The sequence below is a fragment of the Mustela nivalis genome, assembly GCF_964662115.1.
Source record: "Mustela nivalis genome assembly, chromosome: 2".
In the NCBI taxonomy this organism is placed as follows: domain Eukaryota; kingdom Metazoa; phylum Chordata; class Mammalia; order Carnivora; family Mustelidae; genus Mustela; species Mustela nivalis.
In genome coordinates, this window is record NC_139021.1 from 52,766,327 (window position 1) to 52,780,758 (window position 14,432).

Below are 14,432 nucleotides of genomic sequence, written 5' to 3' on the forward strand. Positions count from 1 at the left end.
ACGTGGTTGACCTCCAGAGACATTCGGTATGACTTGAAAAGTGATCCGAAAGCAGAAAAATTCTGTCTTGCCAAGACCAGCTCTTCTTTCCCTGAGAAAGGAATATTTTACCCTGAGCAGACATATGGGGATAGAATATAATTCAGGAGTAAGAAATTTATTTAGCTGTTTATTTATTTAGCTATTTAGCTGTATCCTATTTAACTGTACGATAAAACAGTCAAAACCAAACTGTACCTTGTGTGGTTTGAATTGAAGCCGATAGATCCACGAGAGTGTGAAGGATGAGTCATCTCATGCTTTCAGGGCGTTTCACTGGAGAATGGGCACTGCTGCCCAGACAGTGCAGGTTTAAAACAACCCAAACAGCAAAAGCCCCTTGCTCATCACAACCTCTTTACATCAACATCAGTTTTACTGTGTTTACATCCTCTGGGAAAGTCACCATAGAAAAATAATGAGACTTTTGTGCATACAGAATAGCAGTTATCAGAAGAAACCAAGAAGTCTGACATCTTAGGGTGGCTGGTTTAAAATATTTATTTACTAAATGCAACCAATGTTTGAGCCCAGATTGCTGATTAAGTCCATATCAAGTGCAGGATCTGAAATGTGACAAGCTAACTTAATTATAAATGACATTCAAATAATGTGGGAGACTTAGCTATGTTGCTAACTCACCTAAAAGCTCTGAACCAAATTTCTGATAGTAATGTGTTATCAGGGAAGGTAAGGGGAAAAGAGATAGACCAGATAAGTCAATATTCTGTCCTAAGACCTGGCGTGTGACCAATGAATGTGGCCACAGTCAGGGATGAGAAGAGAACTATGAACAATTGATACAAATATATTAAATTCACTAAAACTCTTCAGGACCTGACTTTATGAAACAGAAGCAGCACCAGCCAAGACATTTTTAGATGGCCTTTTTGTGGTAAAAATAATTTGAGGTTATTCTATTCTTAGAAGTTTGGAAGGAATCTGTTGACATATGGCTCTAACAAATTACAAACACCCCCAAATTTTTGTTAGGAAAACATACTGCCAACTGTGAAACGTGTGGCTTATTATTATTTGGGAAATGCTTCTATAATAATGTAATAATAATCATAGCAATACTTTTAATTTCAGACTGTTTGAGAAATACTATCAACTGTATCCTGTTGGCTAAGTTCACATTAAGAGGTTTCAAATTTACTTTGCTGATGATAATAATATTAATAATCATAGCATCAAACATTTATTAAACCCTATCCATGTGCCCAGAATTGGGTCAGGAACTTTGTGTATATTATGTCATAAAATCATCATTGTTTCCATTTTTGCCTCTGAGGAAAGTGGCTCTGAGAAGTGAAGTGACTTGCTCAGTCACCGCCACTCTGCGTGGGCTGCAGATTTCAGTCCCAGCTTCTTTTGCATATCCTTGCTCTTAACCACTAGCTAGATTGTCCCCTCATAGAAATTCATCAGCAAACTAAGAAAATACAGTCTAGCTAAGCGATAAGTCGGAAAGTATAGACCTGTCCAATATTAAAATATTTCTCTAGCACTATATACCACTCTGTGCATTTTTTTTTTAATTTTGTGGGAGACAGAATAAAACAAGAAAACATACATTATGTTATGGGAAGAAGTCTTCACCACTTTGTGGCAGGCAAAGGCTTCTTGAGGTACAGAAAACTCAGATAATAAAGAAAAAAGTTGGTAAGTTGCACTTGGTCCACATTATTTAAATATCTTCTCTTGAAGAGACACCAGTTCGAAAATGAAAGTAATCTGTGCACTGGGAGAAAATATGTGTAGAACAATTACCTGACAAAGGACGTGTGCCCAGAATATATAGAGAATTCTTACAACTCAATAAGAAAACAATAACCCAATTAAAACCATGGGCAAGGGGCACCTGGGTGGCTCAGTCCTTAAGCATCTGCCTTTAGCTCAGGTCATGATCCCAGGTCCTAGGATGGAGCCCCACGTCAGACTCCTTGCTCAGAAGGAAGCCTGCTTCTTTCTCTCCCACTCTCCCTGCTTGTGTTCCCTCTCTTGCTGTCTCTCTCTCTCTCTCTGTCAAATAAATAAATAAAATCTTTACAAAAAATAAAATCATGGGCAAGTGATTTGAACTGCTACTTTACCATAGAAGATCTATCGGTGGCTGATAAACAAATGAAAAGAGACTTAGCACTATTAGTCATAGAGAAATGCAAATTAAAACCACAAGGAGATACCACTACCCACCTACTAGTATAGCTAAAATTAAAAAGACTGAAAATATCAAGTGTTACCAAGGACGTAAGAGCAACTAGAATGCTCATACATTGCTGGTGAGAATGTAAAATGGCACAATAACTTTGGAAAACAGTTTGGCAGTTTCTTATAAAGTTAAATATGTACTTACCATATGACCCAGCAATTGTAGGGATTTACCCAAGAGAAATGAGAACATAGCCATGCAAAGTCTTACACAGAGACATTTTAGAATGTTTATTCAGCTTTACTCATAAGAGTCCCAACTTGGAAACAAATCAAATGGCCATGAGCTGATGAATTAATAAACTAGTTGTGGTACATCCTTAAAATAGAATACTCAGAAATAAAAATGAACCACTGATACATGCGATAATATGGATAAATCTCAAAAAATCATGCTGAATGAGAGACAGCAGACACAAAAGTATATACTGTAGCAATTCCGTCTGTATGAAATTCTAGATGATCTGCATCATCTATTTTTCTTCTCTACTGGATCTTTCCCATTAGAATAAAACATGTTGTTCTTTCTCCCACACCCAGCCCATCACTGAAGAACACATCAGTTGTTGCCTGGAGCCAAGGTTGGGGAGATAAATTTATTGCAAAAAAAGGAGCAAAAGGAAGCTTTCTGGCATGATAGAAATGTTCTATATCCTCATTGTGGTCATAGTTACAGGTGTATAAATGTGTCAAACTCATCGAAAGGCACACTTAAAATGAGCATTTTGAGCTGTATATAACCTCCATGTGTGTGCGTACACGCATGCGTATAAAGTTAAATGTTAGCATTTAAAACAAAGCAAGGAAGAATGGGCATATGGTGTTGATGTCATTTTTAAGTAGGTAGAAACCGGGAGACCAATTAGGAGATTATAGCAATAATCTAGGAGAGAGACATTGATGATTTAGTTAGACCATAATGACAGCAGTAGAGATAGTGAAAAGTGATCAGATTTGGATAGATCTTGAAGACAGAGCCAATAGGCCTCACTCATGAGTTGTATTTGGTGTGTGAGTAGAAGAGAGGAGTCAGGCACGCGTCTAAGATATCAAGCCTGAGCATCTATGAGGATGGCACTGAAATGGGGCAAACCTTCCCAGAGAGGTTTTCAGGGAAAGACCAGGAATTCAATTAGGACATGTTAAGTTTGAAGAATATGTTAGACATCCAAGTCGAGATACTGAGTGGGCAGATAAGAATCTAGAGTTCAGAGAATTCTAGAATGAACATAAACGTTTAGGAGTCATTGCCATATTTATGGTTCTTATTGTTATTTTTAAAGATTTTATTTATTTATTTGACAGAGCACAGGCAGACAGCAGCAGGCAGATGGAGAGGGAGAAGGAGGATCCCCGCTGAGCAGAGAGCCTGATATGGGGCTCGATCCCTCGCCCTGGGATCATGACCTGGGCTGAAGGCAGATACTCAACCGACTGAGCCACCCAGGCGCCCCATATGTCAAGAACCAAGGGAAGGAAGATGAATCAGCACAAGAGACAGAAGGATAGACCAATGAGTAAGGAGGAAAACCAGGAGCATGCATGTTTTTCCTAAGAAGTCTGTGGCCGTTGGGGGTGGGGGTTACTTTTTTTAAAAGATTTTTTAATTTATTCATTTGAGAGAGAAAGAGAGTACAAGCAGGGGGAGAGCGAGTGTTAGAGGAAGAGGGAGAAGTGGGCACTCCAATGAGCAGGTCCCCAATGCGGGGCTCCATCCCAGGACCCCAGGATCATGACCTGAGCCGAAGGCAGACCTGAGCTGAAGGCAGACACTTAACTGATTGAGCCACCCAGGTGCCCCTGGGAAAAGTGTTATCAAAAAGGGAGGGAATACCTGCTGACAGGTAAATTGAGGGCTGAGCTGACCATTGGATTTGCAATGTCACGGTCAATAGTAACTGTGACAAGAGTAGTTGGGTGGAGAAAGGTGGCAGAGCCCCATTGGAGAGAGTTAAACCAAGTGTGTGAAGTAAGTGATTGGAGACAGCAGTGTAGGGAAAAAATGTGAAGAACTCTTGTTATAACAAGGGAAGTGAAATGGCACAGGAACCAAAGGGAAAAGGAGGGATAGCGAAAGGATTTGGGAGACATAAAAGAAATAACAGGGTTGATGCTGATGAGAATGACCCAGGAGAGAGGAAGAACTGGCCTTGCGGGGAAGGGGAGGGTTGACTACCAAGTCCAGTGTCTTTGAGTTGGCAGGAGGCGATGGGAGTGAGCAGCAGATAGGCCATAATTTGGGAAACATGAAACAGGAAAGGACCCTCAATCAGACTTGCAATGACACAGATGTTGAGATTCTCAGGATGCTCCCCGTGTAGCCTTGGCTCGATATCTTCCAGATGTGGACCATAAAGAAAAACCTCCCCTTGCTCAACTCCGTGTCTGGCCTCTCACCCCACTATGACCCTGGCTGGCTGTCCCTGCCACGCATCCTCTCGCCAAGTTTCTGAATGTTGCAAATACCCTTCTCCCGATTTATGGGATGTGACTTTACCTTAAAAGTAGCAAATACATTTCTTTTTCTCCTAATTCTGACATTTTTCTCGTTTGATGGATGTTGAATTATTCTCCCAAATAGCTGCTGGCAGGATGAAACCAAGTGAGCTTATTTTAGCTCTCTGTTGTTTTTCCTGTGGCATTTTCTCTTATGCCAGCCCAGCTAAGGAATGAGGCATGGTGGTGAGTGGCTCTGTGGAGCTGGCAGGCTGTGTTCCTAATCCAGGAGGTAGGTCAGGGAGCAGTCCTGTGGAGTCCACAGAAACCACAAAGTTAAAAAAAATACTTTGTAAACAAAGCCACTGAAAAAACAACAAGGGTTACATAAAGGCTCTGACTGGCCAGTTGTATCCTCTGAGATGGAGTGCAAGAGTTTTATAGCAAAAGAGCCCAAGGTCTCTTTTGTAGGATGAAGCCTTAATACCCTTGCCTCATCAGTTCAACCTCTGTAGTAGTTACACCTCAACTGCCAGGAGCATAAATATTTTGAAAGTCTTTGCCATTTTTATTATTCTGAGAGTGAGTTTCTAGCTTCCATGTGATAGAATTGAAGTACACGCTGCTATAATTACCTTCCTATCTCTGGTTACGTTGCAGGAAAAAACATGGCTATGTGAATTCATTCAGAAACTGTAACAACAGACTTCTATGTGTTAGGCATTGTGCCAGCCAGCGGGGATTTTAAAATGATGAAGGTATGCTTCCTGCTTTTCGGGATCTCACTGTCTAGTTGGGGAGACCAATAAGGGAAGTTCAAGAGGTGGTAAATGCAGTGAAAGTCATCAAGAGGTTGTTGGACCTATCCTTGGCCCACTTGAGGGGTCCGTGCCAGCTGAAAGGCTGCTAGAAGTTTCATAGCTAAAGGGAACACCAGAAACCAAGCGATGACAAGGAGATGAATGGGGAACCAATCGTTCAACATCTCTGAACCAGAGAGTAGGAAATTGGGATGGGTTGAGACTTAGAACTGGAGGGGTACGCAAAGGTAAATAGGGGCCAGCCTTGAATGCCACGTGAAGACATCAAGTAGGTAGTGAACATCTACTGGAGGTTTTCACAGGGGAGTGAAGTGCTCAAATCTTCCTTTCTTTTTTTCTTTTCTTTTTTTTTTAATTATTTATTTATTATTTTATTTTATTATTTATTTGACAGAGATCACAAGTAGGCAGAGAGGCAGACAGAGAGAAAAAGGAAGCAGGCTCCCTGCTGAGCAGAGAGCCCGATGTGGGACTCAGTCCCAGGACCCTGGGACCATGACCTGAGCCGAAGGCAGAGGCTTTAACCCACTGAGCCACCCAGGCGCCCCTCAAATCTTCCTTTCTTAAGTAAGTAAGTAGACACTTGCTACACCCAACGCGGGGCTTGAACTCATGACCCTGAGATCAAGCGTTCCATGCTCTATTGACTAAGCCAGCCAGGAGACCCTCAAATCTTTATTTTAGATAGATTTCTGTTGAAGGGATTTCAGGCGTCAGGGAATTTGGATTGCCCAAGGAGCAGACCCTAAACCAAAGACTTGAGTTCAAGTCTTTTTTTTTCTTTTTTAGGGAAAAGATCCCACAGGAAACTAGTAAGGAAATAGAAGCAACAGGATAGGGAGAGGCAAGAAGCCAAGCAGATGAGCCATTTCAAGTTAAGTCCCAGACAGCCTGATCCTCTGAGGAGCTCTGGAATATAAATTACACTTCAGAGCTGGCCCCACCTTAAGGCAACGAGCTGGGTTTTCATACGCCCACACCAGTCAGTTGTCATCTACTGTCCACCCTGGGGGAAACGAAGACTCTCGGGTAGTTCCTGTTTTCCCTATCGGCTAGCAGCTTCGTTGCCAAAAGACTGTCCTCTTTCACTTACAGGCACTGGCAAAGCATGCACAAGCTGGGGGTTGTAAGAAATGGAGCTGTTCAAAGAGATGGAAGCAATTGGAGCAGGGCACCAACAGTATCCACGGGGGAACTAAATTGGAATAATATTTTGTTTGGTTGGTTTGGGAATAATTTTTGAACTATGTTTTAAATAAGTAATTTGTTCAATAGTTGGCTCTAGCCCCTACCCCATTCCTAAATCTTACCCCCATCCCGACTAACATTTCACTTCTCAATGAGTGATGGCACCGTCAGCATCCTTGGGCTAACTAAAGGGATAAAGGACAAGGCGACAATTAGAGATGAAGTAAGGATAAGAGAGCACACATTAACAACTGGTAATGAAAAATAATGGTTTGGTTTTTTTTTTAGATTTTTTTTGAGGATGGGGGGAGAGAAGAAATGAGGCAGGGACAGAAGGAGAAGCCGACTCCCTGCTGAGCAGTCCTCTGGGCTGGATCCCAGGACCCTCAGCAGATGCTTAACCCACTGAGCCATGGAGGCACCCCCAAAAAATGCTGATTCCTTTAAAACTGAGTCAAACATTCCCAATAATGACATTTCCAAGTAAAAGAGTATGTATAAAAATGACATTTACCTGGTCTGAGATGGGAAGCCAATTAAGAGAGTGTAGCCATATGAGGGATGAGGCATAAAAAGGGGCAAGAACCCCTCTTGGGCTCATCGGACCTGTCCCTTGGGAAGCGCAGCTGGGTGGCCTCTGCCCTTGAAACCTTATGCTTTTCATTTTACGCATAATATCTGTATCTCCAGAATGGGGGTGCTTGGAGCTGGCTGGCTTGCCACAGTTAATAATTGCATATTTTCAGAGCTTCTGCTCATTAAATCTTTAAGAGTCTAGACAGCATCTAGAGAAACAAGGCTCCCTGAATGCTGTCAACTGTGGATTCAGCTTTTAACTTCATATGGGTCCCAGATCATAATCTGAGACAAATATTAAAAGCAGATCTAGATCAAGGGCTCTTCACAGAGGTGAGGGAGTGCCGTTTTGCCCCTCAGGGGACGTTGGGCAATATGGGGAGATCCTTTGGGTTGTCACAACAGGGGATTGTTCACAGAGTGCTGCTAAGTACCGAGTGGGGAGAGGCAAGAGATGCTGGTAAGCATTGCACAATGCACAAGACAGTCTCCCTCCACAAATAATGATCTGGCCCAAAACGTTAAACACAACAAGGTTATAAAATCCTGATTTAGGACAGGTTTGTTGCAGTTGGAAAATACTGTAACAACAACAAAAGCAAAAAAGGAGAGCATATTGGGGAATGTCCAACGTGGAATCAAGTGAATGTGACTTTGCTCCTCTCTGCTTGGCAGCTCATTTTATGTAATCTGTAGCTCCGTGTCCATCAGGGTCCATCTCAAAGCCCATCTCCTCAAACATATCCTTCCCTCCCCTGTATCCCTGTTGCTTTGTGCTACGTCTGTTATGACATCACCTTAATTAGCCTTTTGTTAGTGTCTTTTTGGAACTTGTCTCACTGCCTCCTAAGTGACAGGAAGTCACACAAGGGCCTCCAAGTTGGACATTCCCCAATATTCTCTCCTTTTTTTGTTTTTGTTTGTTGTTGTTGTTGTTGTTTGGTTGAATCAAATAAAAATGGATTATATTTAATGACTTGCTCAGTTTATATCAGCGATGCGATGAGTCAGAGTAGACAGTGATGTTTACTTTTAGTCTTCTGGTCTGTCGTTTTCAGTCTTCTCCCTGGAGTGTTTCAGTGAACTCAGGGGAATTGAATGATCCTTGTCCATCTTCCTTTTGTTCCACTGCCAGTTCCCTTATAAGAAGTGGCCCCAACCGTGGAATTCTTTGGAAAACAAGTCCAGAACTCTAGTGAGTAGATGGTCAGTAAGGAATTAAACACTGAAAGAGAGACTACTCCAAGCCCTATAATATTTAGGTATCTTAAAGATGGTGTGGTAGATAGAATTATGATCTCCCAATGATGCCCTAATAACCTGGAACTGGTGCATAAGTTACATTACATGCAAAGCAGAGTAAGGTAGCCCAGATAGAGTTAAGATTGCTCATCAGTTGATTCTGCAGTGATTGATAAGCTTGGATTATTGTGTTGGGGGACTGTGGACAGTATAATTATAGGACAGTGCATAAGACCCTTAAATGTAAAGGAGGAAACAGAACAGTCAGTGTCCGAGTGATATGAGACCCACCATTGCTAACTTTGAAGATGGAAGATGGGACCGTGCATCCAAAGCAAAGCAGGTAAGCCACTGAAAGCTGCAAAAGGAAGTTTGTACTTCCTTAGAGCACCCAAATGAAATCTACCCCTGCCAAATTTTTTATTTTGGCCCATTGAGAATTCTGACCTCCAAAACCATAAGATAATAACATATGTTGTTGTTGTTTTTTTAATATTTTATTTATTTATTTATTTATTTGACAGAGAGACATCACAAGTAGGCAGAGAGGTAGGCAGAGAGAGAGGAAGGGAAGCAGGCTCCCCGCTGAGCAGAGAGCCCCATGTGGGGCTCGATCCCAGGACCCTGAGATCATGACCTGAGGTGAAGGCAGAGGCTTAACCCACTGAGCCACCAAGGTGCCCTGACATATGTTGTTTTAAGCCCCTAAATTTATGGTTATTTGTTACAGCAGCCATAGGAAACTAATACAGGTGGAAACTTAATTTTGTTCTCTGAATAAATCAGGTGACCATTTTATGCAGCAATGTATAAAAAAAAAATTGCATCTTACCGTACAATTTTCTGAAGTTTCTTCCTGATCACAAAAAGTTCCTGACACAAGGGGGATGAAAATTGGAAAACTTAAACTGAGACCATTAAAGACACACCTGAATCTTATCAAGACATTAATGACTGAAGGAAGAAAAATGGGGTCAAGATGGCCTTATCTTCCAGGCTTTGTTTCTTGAGACTCCCTGATACCTCATTATCAGAAAAAGAGTGAGAATAAAAAAGGTCTAGAGCTTAAAAAAAAAAAAAAAAGTATTAAAAAACTATGCTTCCCCACCAAGCAAAACACTTCATTTGCATAAGACCCTAAGAATGGAGTTTGGGGGATTGGTGTGGACAGAAGCAAGTTGAAGTGGTGGGTCGGCTGACAGCTATGTAGGTGTCGAACTTTAAGAGGAACAAAAATGTCAATGAGTATCAAGACATTTTACTGCAAGTGTAAATGGACATAGAAAATAGTACTTGCCAGAATTTCTCTCCCAGAAAATGTGGGGAACTACTCTGCTAAGCGATGGGGGGTAAGGACCCCCTTGCCTTACAAGGAAGGTGAGTCTCGTTGAAGTCAGTGCAGTTATGTTCCGAGAGGGCATGCAAGCTCGGAGCCATAGCTGGACTGCTGAAAACAGTCAGTATAAAGCCTAGAACACCCGCCAGCGATCCCCCATCTCTACTCTTCTTTACCTGGACTTTCCTCAAAATAAACGGGGAATAGATGCTTACAGAGTATCCTTCTGAAAGGGCACTAATGTGCTGTCCTGTCTCTGTCTGGCACTGGTGTTTATGATGCGTGCGTTTTGAGATTCATCTACAGGGACGTTCCAAGTCGTTTTTCTACGCTGTGAGGGTTTGAAGTAATCTCTTTAAGGAGCCCAAGAATATTAACTTAGCTCCTTAGTTTTATTATAATCACAGTCTTAGAAGTGACAAGTTGTTTGTTTGGTTGGCATGTCAGAATAGAACATTTTAAATAGCCAGAACTTTTAAATGATTCTTGATGACTTCGTATTACAGTGTTTACATTCTCTAGTATAACATCTTATGGAAAATATAAACAGACTAGCTTTTAAAAAAGAGATAATCCACGCTAATTCTGGTAGTGCTCTGTTTTAAAATGTATCTATTTTACGGTGAGTCCAGTGTGGAAAGGTTAGAATTGGAACTTTAAATGTAAGATCCTAGATCCCCTTCTTACTGTGTAGTTTAAAAAAAAAAAAAAAAAAAATGAAAAGACTGGATTAGTAAAAAGTGTGCTATTCAGTTTTTCTGGTTCTTGGGTAGAGTTGGGAAAGGTAATATGGAGGAGTTTTCATCCCCCAGAGAACCACTGTAACCCCTTTAAAGGATTGAAAATATAAATGTAAAGCTGAACTTCAAGTTTTCAACAGAAAGATAAGGATTTCAGTTATATAAAACCAATCAACAAGGTGTAAATACAAGAATGTAACTTCAGGTAAGATTAACTGATGTAAATTCAATCCCCACTCTGGCTTCTCTAAGAAAAGGCAGTTCTATCAGGCAAGTGAAGAAAACCAGAAGGGAATACAGATGAATACAGATGTTCAAAGAATCCCCCCCCCCCCCCCCCCCCGCAGTGGCAGCTCCAGGGCGTGGCTTCGGGAGAGAAGGGAGATGGACTTTAATTCCCTAAAACTTCCCCTGCCCCAGTCATTTTCCAAAAACAAACAAACCTACAAGTCACAACGCTGATTGTTTGGCCAATGTAATTTCGGTAGGAGTTCTCCAGTCCATTTTGTCAACTCCAGCCGTGTTCTTAAACCCTCCTTGATAGAAATTCTGGAGTCCTGACTGCTTCTCCCTCACAGACACAGTAAAGGGGAATTCAGAAGGCAGGGCCCCCACGTTCTTGTGCTCCTCATTAACACCTTGTAATAAAGAGTCATCTCTTTGACCTTGATATTTTTTCCAGAAAAGTGAATTATTTATGTCTTCTTATAGCCACATATGCTGCCCAGAAGCCACCCATTTATCTGACATATTTTATTAAGAATACCAGATGTTCCTGCAGTAAGTTTTAGGTATTACCCACTCTGACAACAGAGTCTAAAGGAAAAACAGACCTTCAAGTAAATGTTTACAGAGACTCCATAAGCCTCTGCGAATGAAATTGATTTTCTGAGACATTAGCATCCAGAGCCTGAGAACGGCCCGTTTCTATCTCCTCGAGTGTAAGTAACAATTTACTCAAGTACCTTCTTTTCCCATCCACGCCCCTCCCCTGCTCTCCACCCCCCTAACACCCCCCCTAAGCCAGCAGTTACTGAGAGCTGTTACAGCTTGGAGGTTTACTGTCTATGTATCTGTTAAGTCAGGCTTTTGGACCATAGTTTACTTTGATTCTCCTGATGTCTACACAGGCCAGGGGAATTAGTCATTAGCAATTATGTGCTGCTAATTACCACGAGTGCAAAGTGGCTGGGAGACGCCAACACAGGGTGTTAATAGCAATTTGTTTTGTGGGTTGGAGTGGTAGTTTGACCCTGTTTTCTAGGACATCCTCAGTCCAGAGTATCTAAGTGGCCTTGCAGATCTGAAGTGGCTTTAGACTTCAGCAGAAGACATTCTTCTTCCCACTTGGACGTTTTCATGCTTCAACAGCCCACTTGTCGCAACTCTGAGCTCTCCTGGTGACAGATGTTCCTTGATGCACAACTAGGTAGAAAGCTGGCATCTGACGTCTTTTAGCTGTGCGGGCACACACGTCAATATGCCATAAAATGCAGACAGTTCCCCCACAGAATCTGGATAAACACTTCTTACTGAGCCTTTGCTGTATCAATTTGGAACAGATGGGTTGCTGTTTTTCTGATGTATTATGACAAGCAGCAGCAACGACTAATCATAGCACCAAGAACTGTTGGTTGTCTAATGCTGTTCTTTTTCAATGTCACCCATTAAGTCACTGCTCTGCTCCTGAACGGAGACTGAAAATTTAAATTTTTTAAAAAAGAGGAAAAAGATGAATTGTTCTGAAAGAGGATTTGAGAGCCTTTAAAACTGGGGTTTTCTCTTCTTTTTTCATGCTTTCAGATCTTGGTCTGCACACCGCCGTCTGTACTGAATTCTGGACATTTTCCTAGGCCCACAGTTTTGAAACTGGGTATATGGGCAGTGTGTTAAGGAGGCAGGCAGGGAGGGAGGGATGCGTGGGTGGCTCAGGTCATGATCTCAGGGTAGTGGGATCGAGTCCCCTATTCGGCTCTCTGCTCAGCAGGAAGCCTGCTTCCCCCCAACCCACCCCGGGCCACTTGTCTCTCTCTGCCTACTTGTGATCTCTGTCAAATGAATTTAAAAAAAAAAAAAAATCTTAAAAAAAAAAAAAAAAAGGAGGCAGTCAGGGGAGAAGGATTGGGTTAGGCAGTGCCCATTAGGACATTAGGACCTGAAGCTCCATCAGCACAATCCTCAGAATCCTTCTCCCTCAGCACCACAGCTAGGTCCGTCCCTCTTTTCCATCTAGGTGGTGCTACCCGAAGGCCCTGCAGATTTGTTGTAACCTGGCTTTATTTATATCCAGGAACAGTGGGCAGCACACTGACTGAGCTCTCCCGTGTGTACCCCGCAGCCCAACCCCGCGGGGCCGGCCTGCGTCACGCATGCCTTCTAGGCCGCCTGGCACCTCGGACCAAGCCTATCAGATCACCAGAATTTCATCTGATTGGGTCGCAGAGGCAGGTTTGGGGAAATAGGGTGCCAGAAAAAGGAATCCACGTTGGCTTAGCGTGTCCCCCTTAGCTCCCCAAAGCAGCATTATCTTTACCTCTTACGACTCCACTTTCCCGGTGTGGGGGCCCCCGCCCTCGCCCCGTCTGACTGCCGGGCTTCATGGGGCCCTCCGGGTGGTTTGCTTTTGAAAGAGGGTGTAAACCGACTTCTTCGTTTCTTTAGTGACAGCCACAGTGCCTACAAGCTGGCCGATGTAGAAGGAATTCAGGGAGTGTGAAACAGGCCTCTGTGCGTCAGAAGGGGAGAAGGAAAACCGCAGAGGGATTTATGGCCTTGAAGGCTCTGTTCACAGATAATAGAGAGGAAGGAGCGTGTTCCAGATCCAGAAGGGGCAGTGGCTTCCTGGCTCACCACTAGGTAGTGGGAAGCAAAGGTATTTTAACCAGTAATTCCATGACATACATATTCCTTCTTATAATATCAAAAATGCAAAAATTCCATCTGGAATTCAGAAATTGTGTCCTGGTTAAAAAAAAAAAAAAAAAAGATGCAAAATCTAAGTACGGTGGTCAGGGGTGTGGAATTTGGAGTCAAACCTTCATACTCCAGCTGGCTCTGTCACTTGCTTGCTGTATGACCTTGGAAAAATATCTTACATTTGGCTCTCCCTCATCTATAAACTGAGGATAATAGTATCCATTTTGCAGGGGCATTGTGAGAATCAAAGGAAACATTGTTTGTGAAATGTTCACAGCCGTGTCTGACACAGAAGAAATGCTGTGCAAACCAACATAAAGTTATTATTTAGATTAACAGAGCAGGGGAAGGGGAAGAAATGGTAAAAACAGAAAAAAGCATGATTTATGCAAGTGCCTGGGTGGCTCGGTGGGCTGGGATAGACTCTTGGTCTATAGACTCTTGGATAGACTCAGCTCAGGTCATGGTCTCCGGTAGTGGGATCGAGCCCCCTGTCCGGCTCTGTGCTCAGTTTGGAGTCGGCTTGGGATTCTTTTCCTTTCCCTCTCCCTCTGCTCCTCCCCCTGCACGCTCGCTCATGCTTGCAGGCATGCACTCTCTCTCAAATAGGTAAAATCTCTTTTTAAAAAGTATGATTTATATATGACCATGGTTACTTATAAAGATTTCCCCTGAAGTGAAGATTCAGAGGGGACGTAGAACTCCATCGCATTCCTACCTGCAGGATGCAATCTGACGTTTATTGCCACTTTATCGATTCAAGTTTGCAGGGACTTTTATCTATTCTAATGAATTTTGCCTAGAAGCAGGCTGCACTGTCTCTGGCTCATTTCTGATGATGCCTCCTCAAGGAAGTAATACCATTGCGTGGAGGAGTGGCAAAGGAGTTCCTTCTCTTTCCCACTCAGTCATTTTTTTTTTCTT